Source organism: Pseudopipra pipra, chromosome 12 (assembly GCF_036250125.1).
Source record: "Pseudopipra pipra isolate bDixPip1 chromosome 12, bDixPip1.hap1, whole genome shotgun sequence".
NCBI classification, from domain to species: Eukaryota; Metazoa; Chordata; class Aves; order Passeriformes; family Pipridae; genus Pseudopipra; species Pseudopipra pipra.
Window position 1 is genome coordinate 19,490,563 of NC_087560.1, and position 16,637 is coordinate 19,507,199.

Consider the following 16,637-nt stretch of genomic DNA (forward strand, 5'->3'; position numbering starts at 1 on the left):
GGAATGTCTTGAAGAAACCAGGGGTGCCCAGTCTCCAGTAGAGGTGTGGCAGGGCACACAAAGCAGGGAGATGTTTTGTTTGGTTGGGTTTTTGCCCTTTAAAAAAGCCTCTCCCATAATCTTGTTTGACTGGAAACCAAAGGCTGTGTCCTACAACAAAGCACTGCTCTCTTCTCACCCTGTGGAAACACAGGTCCCAAATTCTGGTGGGAAAGAGGGTTTCCATGCACAGCACAGCACAGAATATGCTCTGGTGCTCCAAAAATCACACAATTTCCAAAGAAAAGACTTCAGGAAATACTTTTGAGAGGGAATATGAATGGAATAATTATGCAGTTGGTACCAAATGAGCTGAGATCAACCAAGCAGTGGCTGAGGCCTGGCAGAAAGAGGAATGATTTTTCCCTGACGTCACCCTTCACACTGTTACAAGCAACTCCCTGGCTCTCCCAATATACTGACTCTGTAATTTGGATCTACTTTGGAACACTTTGGAAGTCCCACTGACTTCAATGGAATTTCCTCAGGTGTATCTTAAGCATATGCTTCATTTTTCATGTTGTGCTCAGCCTTTGATTGGCCACTGAAGTTGTAACCTCTGAATTAACTTTATTTTAGCTGTGTCAGGGCTTTGTTGTAGCGAAGGATTTTAACAGAATGGGTCTAATTGGTGCTAAATGTAGGGAACAGCCTCTTGAGACAGGTTTGTGCTTCATCCTGGAGCTTTATTATCCTTTTGTGGCACAATATGAGATCTGAATTGTGAGGCCTTTGTTGTACAAACCAGCACCAGTCTTGTGCACCAATTTTTGTAACTCTTAATTTAGCACAGCAAAAATCTCAGGTCTGAAAGAAACATCAGGTGAGGTGTCTGACATGGGACAGATCTGATTCAAGCAGCTCTTTGCAGACATTATGAGCTGTTTTTTCATAGACCTGTGCTGCTGGAAGTCTTTAACTTGTTCCATAGAATGCAAATTAAATGAAATTATTTATAGGCCACTGAATGCTCATGGATTTTTGGTTTGACAACTTAGTCTCCCCAACAGTTCCAAACTGCCTCATCCTGAGCCTGCAGGACTGAGACACTTGATGTAACCTGATGTGAAAGAGGAGTCACCCTGTCCACATCCAGCCCAGCTCCAGGTAGTCATCCTTCCCGGGACAGCTCCATGCAGGAGGAGTTAAAAACAGGGGCTGCAGAGCCTGTTCCAGCCAAGGGAGCCTTCAGCTGGGAATACAGAGTATCTGAGTGCCATGGGAACAAGAAGGACACTGGTGTGAGCTTTTCCTAAAAGCTGCCCAATGGAGCTGAAGGCTTGGTCCAGTGCCCTTTGGCAAGTGCTGAGGTGGGAGCATGATTTACCCCCTTGCAGTGATACTAAAGCTGTAACCTATATCTACAAATTAAAGCCAAGGATTTATGACCCTTGGAATATTTTACCCGTGCCTCTGAACTGCCAAGTGTAACTATTCTGGGCTGTAACCCAAAACATAGTTTACTGAAATTCCACTGCTTTAATGATGACTTTTTTTTTTTTTCCTATAGAAAACAATATGAAACATGCTGCCATCCCAACATAATTACATTCTGCATCTGGAATTTGTTGATGTTTCCTTTTGCTGCTCATACTCATTCAATTCAATGAAATGGTTGGTGAATGCTGTCCTATCCTAAATCTTGGTTGCTGTGGGTTGTTACAGCTCTTGCATTACAAAAGAGGACTGTTGGATGGTGAATTCCAGTGGTTACTGTGTGGAAGGAACACTGTCCTGTCCTTTTTCCAAGAGGATTTGAAGAAGTAGGTCACTCAGGCTGAAATGTGTCTTGGGAATGAAGGTGAAACCATTTGGGTGGGTGTCACTCGAGATGGCCCTTGTCCCGTGTGCACATCGAGCTTCCTGCAGCTCTCAGCCAGCAGGGATGCTGGAATTAGAATGGAAAAGGCACCTAAATCCACACTTGAGGGGGCAGGAGTGTGGATGTCTTGCAGAATGTTTGGTGTTTGCTGTGGCTCCTGGAAGAGCAGGAAGATGCTGCAGCTCCTTGCTTGCCTTAAGGAGATCCCTGCTCTTCCTGCTGCCAGTGGGCTTCGAGCAGGGCTGAGGAAAGAGCTGGCTCTGCACCAGAATTAGTGCCCAGTCACCAGGAGGGAGCTGCTGCTCATTCCTTGTTTCCAGATTTAGTCATATGATCCTGTATGTCAAGAGTTCTTTCATCCCAGGGGGACGTGTGGACTGGGAAGGGTGGAGGAGGCCCAGCTGGCAGGGACAGGGCACCAAAGCCTTGGAGTTGTGGGATTCTCTCATGAGGCAGTGGCAGGTGCTCAGGTTGAGCTCTGAAGCCTCTAGAGGGGACAGAGGGAATCCACAAACGTGGCCTTGGTGGGGTTCACACACAATCCCCTGGCCTCTGCATCCTGCTCTGGGGGGCAGAGCAAGTGGATGTTTTCCAGATGTTTGGAGAGATGTGTTTCTGAATTAATTCTGTAGGAAAACAAACTGCCACATGAAAGGACAGCAGTACCAGGAAAGTAAAGGAGACTGACAGGCATTACCAGTGCTTAATCCTTCCCTTCTTCTCTTCTCATGCTCTGAGCAGTGGGATCTTTGCCTGGTACTAAACCTGGAGCTTTACATGTCATCTCCTGGGGGATTTGCGTCAGATGGATTTAAGCAGGTTGTGCACAGGCTGTCCTAATACAGCCTCCACTGTTGGGGATGCCACAGGAATAGCTGGATTGGGAATATGTGTGTGTTTTGTTTGTTTTCCTGTTAGCCACCCCCCCCAGAGCATCTCCAGCAGAAGTGTCCCAAGATGAGGATGGGATGAAGCAGTGCAGGGAATGGGAGATCATTTGACACCCCGAGTCACAACAAGCCTGATGACTCAATCTCAGAGCAAGTTTTGTTTGAACAGGAGAAAAAATGGGGAAGCAAAAGCCATTGGATGCAATTCCATGGATACTTGCATGGATTTCAGCTTCCTGCAGCTCTAAAGGATTCTCCAGCCCACTCAGCTCCAGTGAAATCAGGCTGGCCTGGGGTGGGGCCCTGTGTGGATCCTGTGGGAAGGGCATTTTCCCTGGAACACATTAAACCAGTGTGGTCATCAGCTGAGAACAAGCAGAGGGTCAGAAAGCCCAGGCTGCTTCCTGCCTTTTGCCTGTGCAATTCCGTGGATTCAGGGGTTTCCATGAGTGTGTGTCTTTCAGCATTTCCCAAGGAAGATCCCTTTCAATCAGGGCTTTTCTGGAAGCAGTTTGGCAGAGCCCAGCTCCTGCCCTGCTGCCCAAGAGCTCAGGTTGAGTGAGCTCTGCTTGGCTCTGGCTGTCAGCAGCAAACATTTGACCCTGGGCTGAGCCCCCAGGCCCTGCAATCCCTGCAATCCCCCCGGGCTCTGTGTGAGAGCAGCTGCTGAGAGGTGAGGGAGGAACAACACTGCAGTGCCTGTGATGAAACCCAGGGGAATGAAAGCACCTTCAACTGCCACTGTGCTTTTATGAAACCTGGAGGGTCCTTCTTAATTCCCTGCTCAGCACTAAATGCTGATGTGCTGCCCTTGCAGAGTTTAATCAGAGCTGCCTGTCCAGGAGCAACACCCACAAGAGAACAAACCCAGGTAAACACATCCATCCCTCTGCAGTCAGAGCTTGTCCTCCCACATTATCGTTTCAGTGATACCCTTGTAGCTCATGGGCATTACACAAATGCCAGAATATCACCCTGGTTGGCAAAAAAGGGGAATTTGGGGGAACACAAAGCACAAGTCCAGGCGAAGAACTGAGAAAGTCCAGTTACAGGTCACTACAGCCTCTCATCTTGTCTGTGAATTTATAAACAACCATTTTAAACCACAGTAACATTTTTGTGTGGTTTCTCCCATCCTGTTGGAAGGCTGTGCCAGAGTCTTTCTGCACCTTTTTCTCATTTCTAGCAGAAATTTATTAAGGGCTGGCTTGAAGCCACTGCTTGTTGTGCAAATGCTTTCCTTCATGTTGGATGGCTCTTCCTGCTGATTGCCTTTCAGATTTCTCTACTGAGAGCTGTCTGTGCCTCCCCTCACCCTCACTTCTGCTGCAGCTTAAAGGTGCATCTTTGCAGAGCCTGAGGGAGCAGGGCAGGGAATTCCAGGTGTTGTGGAATGGGCTTTGCAGCCAGGTCCCCAAAGCTGGCCCTGCTGTGGTGCTTTGTGTCCAGGAGCATTACAGGTGTGTTCCCACCTGTCTCAGCTCAGCCAGCTGCAGTGACTGGAGGATGGAAATGTTGGAGTTGTATCCTGAAGCTGCTCCTGCCATATCCCCTTGGATTTGCCAGAGTGTCTCTTTGGAGCAGTTCATCCCCAGCCCCGCTGCCCTTCCGAGGTTCTGAGCCCCAGGTGTGATCACAGAGGAATTGTTCACTCAGCTCTCAGACTCCAGCAAAGTGTGGTGTAAAACATGGCAGTTATTAAAGTGAAATATCTTCCCATTCCTGAATTTACTGACCAGCTGGGAAGTTTCCAGCAGTGATTCCTCCATACCAATTCAGTGCTTGCTTCAGAATTCCCCAGGACAGTGCGGCCGTTCCCTCCTGTGTCACAGGGAGAGATTTTTCCTTGTGTCCTCTACAAGCACTTGACACAGAGAACACTGTGCAACAGCAACAATTCCATGTTAATGCAGGTTAACAGGAGTTCATGTGGCTGAGCCTGGAAGCACTGAGCTGCTTTTCTGTGTGCCTGACAGCTTTATTGCTGCAAGGACAGGGAGGAGCTGCTTCGAGAGGCTCGACCACTAGCAAAAGATTTTTCTTTATGGTCTTAAGAGGGCTTATCTGTAATTCCTGGCTGCACAATCTTTGAAAACTATAATGTTACAGACAGTGATTTTTTTTCCTTTTCTTTCTTTTTTTCCTAACACGTGGTTTATTTTTATACGAAGACATTCTGAGCCAGGACGGGCTCGTTGTTAACTCTTTTTTTCCCCTCCAGCTCTTTCAGGGAAACTGCAGATTTGACACAGTTGCTTTGTTTTATCAGTCTGTGGCAATCTCATGGAATTATTCAATTTGAAAAATTGCCTCAACAGTGCAAAGAGTTGCAATATTTCACTGTGAGCTGAAGGAGTTTTGCTGTCACTCCCTCCCCCGAGCACAGTTCCTACCTGGCCAGGGCTGCACTAATCTGGAGATTGCTCAGTCAGCTTTTATTGTTAATTGAGTAATTTGCATGTTCTAACTGAGGATCTGCAGTCACAGTTTGCATCATGAAATACTTTATTTTAATTTCTGATCCAACCTGCTTCCCCTCTGGAGCTGGGAATGAGCGGGACACACTTGTACTCCTGTGACAGAAGGGGACGACCCGTGTCAGGGATGGGATTCTGCTCTGGAAAACAGTGTCTGGCAGCAAAGGAATGATCCCTGCCCACAGAGATCCTGTTCTCAAACCTCCCACTTAGGAAGGGCACCACGTGGGCTGAACCTGGTGGGAATTCAGCTTGTCCCATCCATAGAGATCCAAGCATTCCATGGGAACACACAAGGGGTGTCTGATGCTGCAAATGCTGAGCCAGCCTGTGTGTGAACAACAGAACACCCTCCCTGGAGCTGTCAGGAATTCCCAGTTGCAAAGAGGAGCTGCAGGAAGTCCTGGCACACCAGACCTGCTGCCTTTGATCCGGCCTAGGGAGGACCAGACCTGTGTGTTATTTGTCTGATGCCTTTGCCTTCACCTGCAGAGCTTGAAACTGGTTTGGAAAATGTTGCTGTCGTTGCAGGAAGTGAGCAGGGGCTGCAAAGGAGCTTTTTTTGAGAGCCTGGACCATGAATCTCAGCATCACTTTGCTGTGCTTTTACAGCTCCACTCAGAGTTCATCCCTAGAAGAAGAACAGAGTGTATGCCATGGATAACTGCAAAAATTAGAATAGAAACCCCATTTAATCAAATACTGATACAACTGGGATGTCTAAAGTAGCTGTAGCTGTAATTGTGCATATTGGTAATGGTTTGTTAACAAGCTTGGAGGTCACTGTGGGCACCTTGGTTCTGGGCTGTCTGGAGAGAGGTGACTTAAAGTTCTGTGCTCTCACCAGGTGAAAACTTTAAAGTTCTTCAAGGTTTCTGGTAACTGAAACATTTGAAACCAAGCAGTTTCTGTGCAAAAGTAGGGTTGGGTTCTCCAAAATGGCAGTGCTGGGCTCAGAGGGGCTGCTCCAAAGGGTGGGAGAAGCAGGAGAAAGGAAAGGTTGCACAACTGGCTGGTAAATTTTTCCGCTTCGTCTCATTTGACGGGATATTTTAGATTTTTGTAAATGCATTTCTGCTTTACTGAAAGTCCAGGCAGAGAAGGAGGAACTGTCTAAGCCAGGACTTGTTCTGATGTTCTGTTCCCACACAGTTAAACCCTCTCTGAAGCAGCAACTCCCACTGGGAGAGGGGGCAGAGGGAGGAAGATGATGGGGAGAACGTCCTGTCCTGCTTGTGCTTTGTGTCTGGAGACCAAAGAAGTGCAGCATGACCCTAATTATATGAACTGGGGAGCTTCTACATCTTTTTCAAATTACAGCTATCAAATCCTTGGTGTATTCATGTCTTTTTAGATTTGGGGAACTTCACAGAGAGGTGCTGAGTCTCCTCCCACACGCTGGGTCTGCAGGGGCTCAGCCATATTCCAAAGCCATTAGAGTCTTGGAATACATTTAAACCCTTTCAAAATAACACTCTGAACTTCTTGTTTTCTTCCTCTTCCAAAAGCAGAGCCATCAGTGCTGACTGAGAACAGGGTTGTAGCCAAATAAATCCAGTCCTACACCATGAGCAGGCCCTGCTTTTGAGAGGTGATGTTGCTACAAATGGCAGCAGACTTTTCAAAATTAAAAACCTCTGGTCATTTTCTTTTTATTTATGCTCCTCTGTTAACAAGTGCCTCATTTGATTGCTTTTAAATGTTGTGTTTCTGGAATGAAAATAGAATATTGGCTTATTATTTCAGCTTAGGAGAAGGCTGAGAGGTGAGTTTTTTTTAAAAAGACTGGATTGTTTTAAGATCATTAGGAAGCCAAATGTTTAAATACTGACTGTTTTAGAAAGCTTGAATCTTTTGCTACAACTTCTTAAAAACTCCTTAATTGATTGAAAAGTTTTCTGTCAAAATCTTGGCTAACTTGGTGCCCAAGACCCTGGTGGAAATATCTTGAATTCCGAGATTTCTCTGACTTGTGATGTTGCCTTTTATCCAGACAGCCTTTTCTGATCAAGAAAAAGAAAGCTGTGAACAATTTCCCTGCCATGAAGCCGTGCAGGGGTTGGAATTGGATATATTTTAGTTAATGTGGCTGATACAAAGATTATGAGGAAGGGGAACTGATGTCAGGCACTGGTGTAGAATGGTCGGAAAAGTGTCTCAGGTCGGAATATTTCTCTGAATTTTGGGAAAATGTAAATCTCCTGGAGTTCATGGTACTTTGTTTAAATACAGCAGGTCCTGTCCACACTTTACATGTGAACAGTTGGGATGTTGGACCTTCATCTGGCACCCAAATTTTTGCTTGCTCTGAGCTCTTCTGTGGCTCTGGACTTGTCTAAAAGGAGTTTTCAGCTATCCCAAGGACTAGCTCTATCAGTTTTTTCCACTCACTTGTTTTTCTAACTGTCCTAAGGAGTAAAATCAGATTCTCCATCAAGTGAAATCTGGTTATTAGTCTGTGCCACGTTCTGCTTTTGCATGACCGCAAATAGTTTTGAGGTGGAGTTTTTGCTGAGATGGGATCTGCATGACCAGCTGTAAATAAATCCCAGAGATTTGCATTCCTATTCTGCTTCCAGATCTTCAACTTGTCCTGAAAATTAAGGAGTGTTTGGGGGTTTTACCTGAAAAACCTGAGCTGCAAACATCCATCAGATGGGCTAAAGCTGGCACTTTTTTCTGTGTGCTGAAAAGAATTAGAAACCTTTGAAAAAAAACCTTGTTCAAAACTTTTAATTGCTATTTAAAACGTCTGTCACTACTTTCCTCAGAATTAGTGTCTAAATTTGTCAGCTCAGATGGTGTAGCTGCAGCTTCTTGGGTCAGAAATCCTTTCTGTTTTCTCTCCAGCTGGTTTCCTGCAAAGGCCTGAATTATTCTAGCTTTTATGGGTCATTGTTAAACATGGCAGGAAGGGTCATTGTTAAAAATGTTTTCAGAACTTTGATAACCAGTTTATCAACTGATTCACATGTTTAATCAGTTAATAGGTTTTCCTTTTCAGTGCATGGGAATTTCTTTGTTTATCTTAACTGAGTTACTGTTTCTGCAGTGGAAAGAACTGTAGTTGACTGATAATCTTTTCAAATATGTGGAGTTTGCTCTTGTGATGGAAGTTACATGAACAGATCCTGCACTTCTCCTCCTAAGTCTGCATCCATAGGGAATAACCTGCCAGAATAAGGGAATGGAACCTGAAAACGGTCTGATGTTCCAGGGATACAGAGTGTGGAGCCATAGTAATTAGGCAGTTTATGGGTTTTAAACGTGTTTGGGTGTCTAAAAAAGATGAGCAGATGCTTTTGAGAAGGGCCAAACATCTGTGGTTCCTCCAGTGCCTTGTCAAGAACTTTTTCCCGACGTACTTTATCACTGAAAGTGCCAAAATGTCAAATGTTTGGCACGAAACACCTCCAGGAACTGCAGCCTTCTGCCTCTGTGGGACCTGTCCTGGGGCTGCACCACCTTCCTGCTGGAAAAGCTTCTCCTGATCTCTGCTCTGAGCCTGCCAAGACACAGTCTGTGACACTGCCCTTCTTCTCTCTGTCTCAAACGAGAAGTTTGGGTCTGTCATCACTATAATTTCCCTTCAAGTAAGGGAATTATTGCTGTCTGCTCTTAGATAACCTGGTGTTAGATCCCCATCTCCCCAGCAGACCCCAGGGCCACGCTCAGATGGAGCCCCTCTCTTGCTGAGAACACACTGTTGGCTCCTGTTCAGCTCGAGGAGGGTTTTTTCCTGCCATCCCCATTGTGAGGAGGCTCAGGCTGCTCCCCTGTTTATAAACAGACGTGAGGCCAAGCAGAACTGTAAACTTTATTTTGCTTTTTAAAAAAAAAAAAAACAACAAATTGAACGATGTTTGCTTTCCATGTAAAAAGCGACTTGGCATGAAATAACACACAGCAATAATGTTGCAAAATTGGAGTTTACATAACATTTCTCTGCCTTGAAATTGCAGATAGTTACAGACCCTGCAAGCCTCTGTTGGGTTTGTAGAACTGAATTCATGAAGTCAGCAGCTTCTGGGAATTGGCATCGTGTGTGCACATGTGAGGAGGAGTTAGCAGCTTGTTTTATGTGTCTGGTTTCTTTTTAGATACATTCATTCCTGTTGCTGCATGAAGGAAATGTGTTTAGGTGAACACAAGTCCAAGTAAAAGCCAAGTTAAGCTGGAAACCCTGTCATGGGGGTTTATTGGGATGCCCTGGGCTGAGGAAGGCACAGCCACACATTGTGCCTCCCATCTCAACTCTAAATTCCTCCTAGGAGTTGCACAGAGGTGCAGTTCTTAGGTTAATTATCAGAAGGAAGCTTTTACTCTGGGGGTGGTAAAATACTGGCACAGGGTGCCCAGAGAAGCTGTGGCTGCCCCATCCCTGGAAGTGTCCAAGGCCAGGTTGGATGGGGATTGTTGGATGGGGTCTAGTGGAAGGTGTCCCTGCCCATGGCAGGGGGGTGGGACTGGGTGGCCTTTTAAAGGTCCCTTCCAACCCAAACTATTCCATGAGTGTGTGAAATGGAGTGTGCTCTGGCCTGTTGGGAGAGCACTGGGAATGCTGATGGAGAGCCATGGCTGGAAAACACATCCCTGGATGTGTTCCATGGGAAGGTCTGTGTGGAGCCTGCCATTCCAGGGGTGTAACCCAGGGAGGGGCTGCACTGCCATCCCAAGGGACCCACTTTGCCAGCTGATGGCAGAGAGAATCACCAGGGGTTTAATTCCTGCGGCCATCAAAAAGCAGGAGGTGGTGGGAGGGAAGCGATGGCACCTTGTGGATGTGAGTGAGAAGAAAGCAGAAGGTTGGGTTAAGCCACTTGTAGAACTCTGTTGATTCAGCCTCTGTTTCATGGGGAGCATCAATTCAGTGTTTTATTTGGCAAATCAGAACTTCCTGAGACTTGAGCAGGTGAAAGCCTTTGAGAAGCCTTGCTCCATATTTGCCTGTGGATAATTAACTGTGGATCTTGAAAACCAGTGATACCAATCCTGCTTATGGTGTTTGAGCCTTTACCTGTTAAAAAATATTTTTTAAAAAAAAGATGCTTATTTTAAAAGTACTGCCATGAAATGCAGTGAAGAGAAACAAAGTGTTACATTTGAAACATCTTTCTTTTTTAATTTATTGTCAGTTTTCTCTTCTTTTCTACTACAAAACTCCTCTTTGTTGGAGAGCCAGAAGCAAGGACGATCAACTAATTTGTTGCTGAAGCTTTGTGAAATTTAAACCCAATTCATTAGGCTCAGTGTAGGTGTAGATTGTGGGCAGTCATTAGGATTTCAACAGCAAATAATGCAGCCCGTGAAACATCAGACTTATTTCCTTCTCATGTAAAACACAGTAATGCATTTTGCCCTGGCTAAACGTGCTCTTGAGCTTTAACGTCAGAGCGAATCAGCATCCAACGCTCACCAGATTAAATCTCAACGTTGCAGTATTTCCTTTCTAATTCTGGCTCTTCCCTCTATGATAATATTGTTTGTCTCCTCGGTTGGGTGCGAGGGTGAGTGGGGAGCTGTGATTTTTGCGTGGATGGGAACACCCCTGGGAGCAGAGCCCGGGAGGGGGGAGCAGAGAGAGCGGAGCCCCGGTAATGAGGCCAAAAGCACCATCAGATCCGTGTCCACGAGGGCAGCGCGGCCCAGAACACTTTTACTGGTGGGAATTCCTGGGACAAACGTTGAGATCCCGGCTGGTTCCCGGGTTGCTGGGCTGGGCGAGCCGGGGGATGTTCGGGCCCGTGCCCCGTCCCGGCGCAGCCGAGCGGGCGCTGAGCGGCCCCGACAGCGCGGCCACCTGGGCTGGGAGAGCCAGCAGGGCTGGGAGAGCCAGCAGGGCCCTGAGCCCCAATTAACAGCCCCAGCCCTCTCCAGCCAGCCATCACTAACACCCTGCACCGCTCCTGACATCTCCCCCCGCTCCTGACATCTCCCCCTGCTCCGCACTCCAATTAATTCCGATGGCGCTGCTGAAAAGGCAGAGAGGGCTTTGCTTGGGTAATCAGCTTAAATACCCGGCCGTTTCCTGCCCTCGCCGCTCCAAACTTCCCATCTGGGAGGCGTAAAGGCTGGGTTTATTTTAAAATCTTTTTTTTTTTTTATCTCCAATTTCCTCCGGTGTTTCTGATGTGCCTCGTGCAGGGCTCCCTTTCAAAGCCTGCAGACTGGATGCAGACAGGAACTTTTAAGTTCAGTGTTGATTGCCTTTATTGGAAGGGGTGATGAGGGGTTTCACATGGAAAAGGTACATCTTCTCTGACAGTCACAAACTGGTGATAATGAGGAAGAAATCCACAGTTTCATTTAATTTTGTACTTCTTAAACACTCTTGCCTAAAGAAGCATTTTGCCTCTCCTGCTGCAGCAACAGAGCAAGGATTTTTTTTGAAGTTAAAAAGTGGTAGCAGCTCATTGTGTACAGTTTTATGAATCTCTTCATCTGAGGACACACCAAGGTCCGTGTCAGTTGTAAGATATGCCAATATTACAAGACCAACCATAGACAGAAGTTGTTACAGAAGCATCTGAATTCAGTGTAATCCCCATTTCAGCTTCCTCCAGGGTTGAATTCACTGTCATTACTCAAGGGATTCCCACAGAGTGGATGTTCTTTGTAGCATCAGGGTCTTTACTCAGGTGAAAGACTGTTTAATTTTAGGAGGGTGAGTAAGCTGTGGAAACATTCCTGTGCTTCCAGTTGTGCCTGCACACCATTTTATTCCTGGGTTCACCAGGAATTTTTTGTCCATCGTACATAAACTGATGGGGAAATTCTGTTTTCCAGCAGGAGAGCTTGTGACCAAAGAAGTATCCTGCTTTTGAGAGGGTTTTTTAATTTGAATGACCAGTATTTCTCTAACTTAACATTCTCTCTTTTTCTTAACAGGCAGTAGCAGTTGGCCTTGAGGATGAATTCCAGCCACAGTCCCATCCCATGGCTGATCCAGGATGCTTGGGAAGCAGGCACATGGTGGCCTCCATGGATGGCAACCAGCAGCAAACCCGCAGGGATCCAGCACAACAACAGTGAGTGTATCACCCTGGGAAGTGCTCAGAAGCCTCTCTGATGTTAAGGAGAAGTGATCTGTAGGAAAATCAAGCTTTTTATCCCACCTTTTGAACAGCCCAGTCTTGGTTTCAAAGAGAGGGGCTGGGTGGTGTTGCTGTCAGTCCCAGGAGTTGACTGGAAATGGGATTGGGTTCCACATCCACAGTGTTCCTGGATGTTTTGTATTCACAGTGTCTGGACCCAGCTCAGCTCCTCCCAGGACACTAAAATAATTTGACTGATGTGCAAGACTGTTGCATAAGAACTTCTAAAGCCAAGCTTAGCAGTTAGGCTCTCCTAAGCAGGAACATGTTACCAGCAGTAGTTGAAGGCTGATTTTCTCGGGGGGGAAGGTATCATGTTCTTCACCTCATGGCAGCAGAACCAGTATTCCCTTCCCTCCATCCCAACCAGGAATGGTTAGGATATGCCTTTCCTGGATTCAATGGGAAAGACATACTCTGTTTCCAGGTGCTTGAGAGTTGAACAACTACCTTTTTTTAATCTTTTATTGATGTCAGTTTACACATTTATTACCCTTTTTTTTGTTTAATATTATCCCTCTGTGCTGTTATTTCTCCAGTGCCAGTTTTCTAACATAATTTAATGATGAATCATGAACGTTAACTTTATATATATATGTGTAATGCTTTATATATATACATATATATTTATATAAAAATCTGGGTGGTGGCAGGGAGAGACTCATTCCGTCTGCTCCATCTTTTGTTTGGATCTCGTTGCCATAGAAATCCGAAGATCAGTTTTGACAGAGTAAAATACTACAAATTACACTGTCAGATGACCTCATCACCCAGGGCTGGCACGCTGGATTGCAACATTGCTGGAAGGAAAAGCAGGAGCACTACAGGAATCTCTGCTCCATGGAAAAGTGTTATTTTTGGATCCTTGGGGAAGGCGTGCCCAGAAAAGCAGCGGCTCCCTGGTGAGTGACTGGTCCCTGAGACCAGCACAACTTTCATCTTCACTTTTTGGTTGGGGTGGGTGATGTCATATTTGGCCCCACATTTCCCTGGCACCTCACTGAGAAGGACCTTCACCCTGTTGAACACTGAGGCAACTGAGTTCTTACAGAACAGAATCAGTCTTTTTTCTTCCTTTTTTGGTGCCATCTCCTACCTGTGTGTCTTTGTATTGATACAGCTGACATTGGTTTAGTGATTTTTTTTTTTACCTTCCTGATCAAATAAGAAGTATTGACCTGTGCCCAGTGGTCTCAAAACTGGTTAATGGTAGAAACAAATTCCATTTAATTCATTAACAGTGTGTCTGGGGGTGGATTCTCACTTGCAGTGGGAGGTCTCTGCTGCCTGGAGATCACTGGGACATCTCAGGTTGCTCTGGTTTCTTTTCCATGCTGTTCCCATGCCAAGATGGGCTTTGCTTGGAGAAGTTTTGCAGTTTGACTCACGGAAATGTCTTGTGCAACTTTATTGCCGTGTTAGGAAAAGCCATGTTTAGTACTGGGCTTTATTTAGGAAACATTTCTGTGTTGGTGTTGTTTGTACACAGGGAGACGACGTGTGTGTGTGATTTGGCCATTCTGTTTTCCTCTTAGTCAGGAATATTGCTCTTGCTGTATCTAATCTGGAGCTGTAAATTACAGAGAGGTACAAATCCAAAACAAACATTCTGAAGAATTTGAGTGGAGCAGAGCCCCAATTTCCATTTCAGTGCTCTCTCTGTTGTCCAATTTGTTAAACTCGAGTGGTCCCATGTGTGAGTCGTGTGAGTGCCAGAAGTGCTCTCCAGCCATCTGCTTTTTTGGTGAGTCTTTGATTATTTCTCTGTCCAGTTTTCTATCCAAAATTAGAACTGGCAACTCAATTGGTTGATTAATATTGTATTTTTTATAATTTAACATTTCCAGCTTATGGCTAGGAAATGGCAGCAAGGTCATAAAAAGCACAAGGAATAATAATAGTTTCCTCCTGGAATCCAACTGTACCGTGGTGGAACCTTTTCACCACATTGTTTCAGCCCTTCAAGAGCAGCAAGAGAATTGAATAGGAAAAGTTTTATTGTTTGTGGGTAACACCAAAATGGGAGGAAGAGACAAAACTGGATTAACTTGATGAGCTGTCCTGGAAATGTGAAGAACTGCCAGGAACTGATAGAGGCATTGGCAGTAGAGCTGAGCTTGGAGCCAGCACTACATTTAAACCTGAACTAGGAGATCAGAAGGAACCACTTGGTGTTTTAGAGGCTGTGGTTTATTTGGGCTGAATTGTAGGGTTTTACATAGTGGTGGTGAGGGGGAAGTTGGCTCTGGGGGAGGAAGGCCAGGGGACTCCTCCTGTCTTTGTACGGCTTCGAGTTCTCAGTTCAAAAGTGGCATCAGTTGACAGAAATATTTTAGACACTTGCTGCAGAAATTCTCCTGGGAATGCTGTGAGACAAGCAGAGGGTGAATGAGAACCCTGGATCACTGCCCTTGTATTTCCTGCACTGACCTCCCTGGTGCATGACATGGTGTGATTGGATCTGAGCATGCTGGGTGTGTCCAGAGAATCCAGAGGATGTGTGTCCTGGTACACACTGGGCCAGGGAGATTCCATGACAAAGAGTAACTGATTATTTGTTTGGTTTTGGTTTGGTTTGGTTTTTTATCCTTTTTAAATAAATTGCACCAGAATCTTGGACTAATCAGCAGCATCTTGTGAACACACAGCAGGTTTGCAGGATGATGGTTGGGATCTCATGTGCCACATGCAGAGGTTTGGTGTTTCCAGCAGCACCTCAAGCTGCAATGGTGATGGGGTGAGGAAAGGAAGGGCTCTCTGGGGCAGGTTCACCTTGGGCAATGTCCCATCTTCAGATGTTACTGGTGGGGAGGATGGCTGGGCCCCCAATATCTGCCTTCAGTCCAGATATTCATCCTCGGCATCTTTCTCACTGTGCAAACAAAGGGAAAATGCTTCTCACAGCTCACAAAGGTCTCTGGAAACTTAACTCCCTTTGCATTTCCAGAATTGCCCTATGACTGTGGAGGAGACCCTGGTTTTTGTGGCAAAATTCTGCAGAAAATCAGGAGTTCACCAGACCCTGGTGGTTTCCTCACTGCTGGTGAGGGTGGGAGGCTCTGCCTCGGTGTGTCTGCCTGGGCTGCACCTCTGGCTGGCCAGAGGGCTCAGAGCTGTCAGGATGACACAGAAAAGGCAAACAGCATCCAAACAGACAAGTGCTCAACACATGGATGATATTTTTATTTTAAATTATAATGAAGGGGAGACTAATTGAGCAAGTGTGCTGTGGTGGGAGCCAGCCAGGCTGGGCTTTGCTCATATCTGAACTGGGCTGTTGAAAAAGGTTCTAAATCCTTCCTGGAAGCTCCACTCTGCCCAGTTTAAGTTAGTGGGGACAGGATTGGGCCCTCTATTACTTTTTTATGTGGTGTTATAAATTGCTTTCCCATATTTCCCAAGCCATTATTGAAACTTTTCAAAGCGCGCCGTGAAATCGTCGTGTGCGTTGCTGAAACTGCTTGTCCATATGTACACCAGGGTAATACAATATATGTGTTTTGCCCTTTTTGTTTGGCTTTTGCAAAAAAAAAAAAAAAAATGGAAGGCTAAAAATCTTTCCTCCCCTTCCCACTTTGATTTTCTTTCCAGGTAAAATGATGGCAGATGTCCTCAGCTCAGTTCCACAGAACATATTGCTTACTGAAATAACCAATTTAGCTCTCTGCCGTTTTACTGTAAACTTGGGTTTGTTTTTTATGCACTTGTGATTTCCTTTAAACCATTTACAAACAGGTTGGAAATATCATTTCATGACTATTAATAATCAGAGCTCTTTATATGGGATTTTAGGAACCTTTCTGTCTAGTAGGAACAACTATATGGTAAATAAACATCTCCAGACTCTTCCTGCTGCCCAAATATTCACTGCATTGTTTTATTATTCCTTGGAGCATTCTGCCTTTAGTCAAAATGTTATAGCCAGGGATTTAACTGCTAATTGTCATTTCCAGGAAGATTTTCTTATTTTTGTTCCTTTAGGGTACAAAAAGAAGTCATTTTTGCAACAGCATAAAAAATATTTCCATAAAAAATATCAAATGTCACTGGGCAGCTGTGAGAGTTGGGGTTTTGATGCCAGGGCCAGAAGGCTGGTTTGCCTGCTCTGCCTGAGCCAGCAGAGCCAAGGCAGGGAGTCACTGTCCTGAACTTGATGGGACCTCCAGAGATCCCTTTATACCTGAATTATTCCGTGATTCTGGAAGGTTCCTTTCCTTCACCCCCCTCCGTGTCCCCTGTGCTGCTCTGGCACTTGGACTCCTGGAAATGAAGATTTGTGGAGGTTCAGTGTGCTCAGTGAAGGGCTGGGAAAAGG

The 16,637-nt window shown here is 45.6% G+C and overlaps 1 protein-coding gene across 1 annotated transcript in view; it reads left to right on the forward strand.

Moving 5' to 3' along the window:
* Positions 1-13,165, forward strand: part of ZWILCH (zwilch kinetochore protein) — a 67,748-nt gene extending 54,583 nt beyond the window's left edge. The window contains exons 24-25 of the transcript XR_010433851.1: positions 12,117-12,256; positions 13,028-13,165. The gene's annotated coding sequence lies outside the window, so the exon portion shown is untranslated. The remainder of the gene's footprint in view (positions 1-12,116; positions 12,257-13,027) is intronic.
* The last annotated feature ends 3,472 nt before the right edge of the window (positions 13,166-16,637 follow it).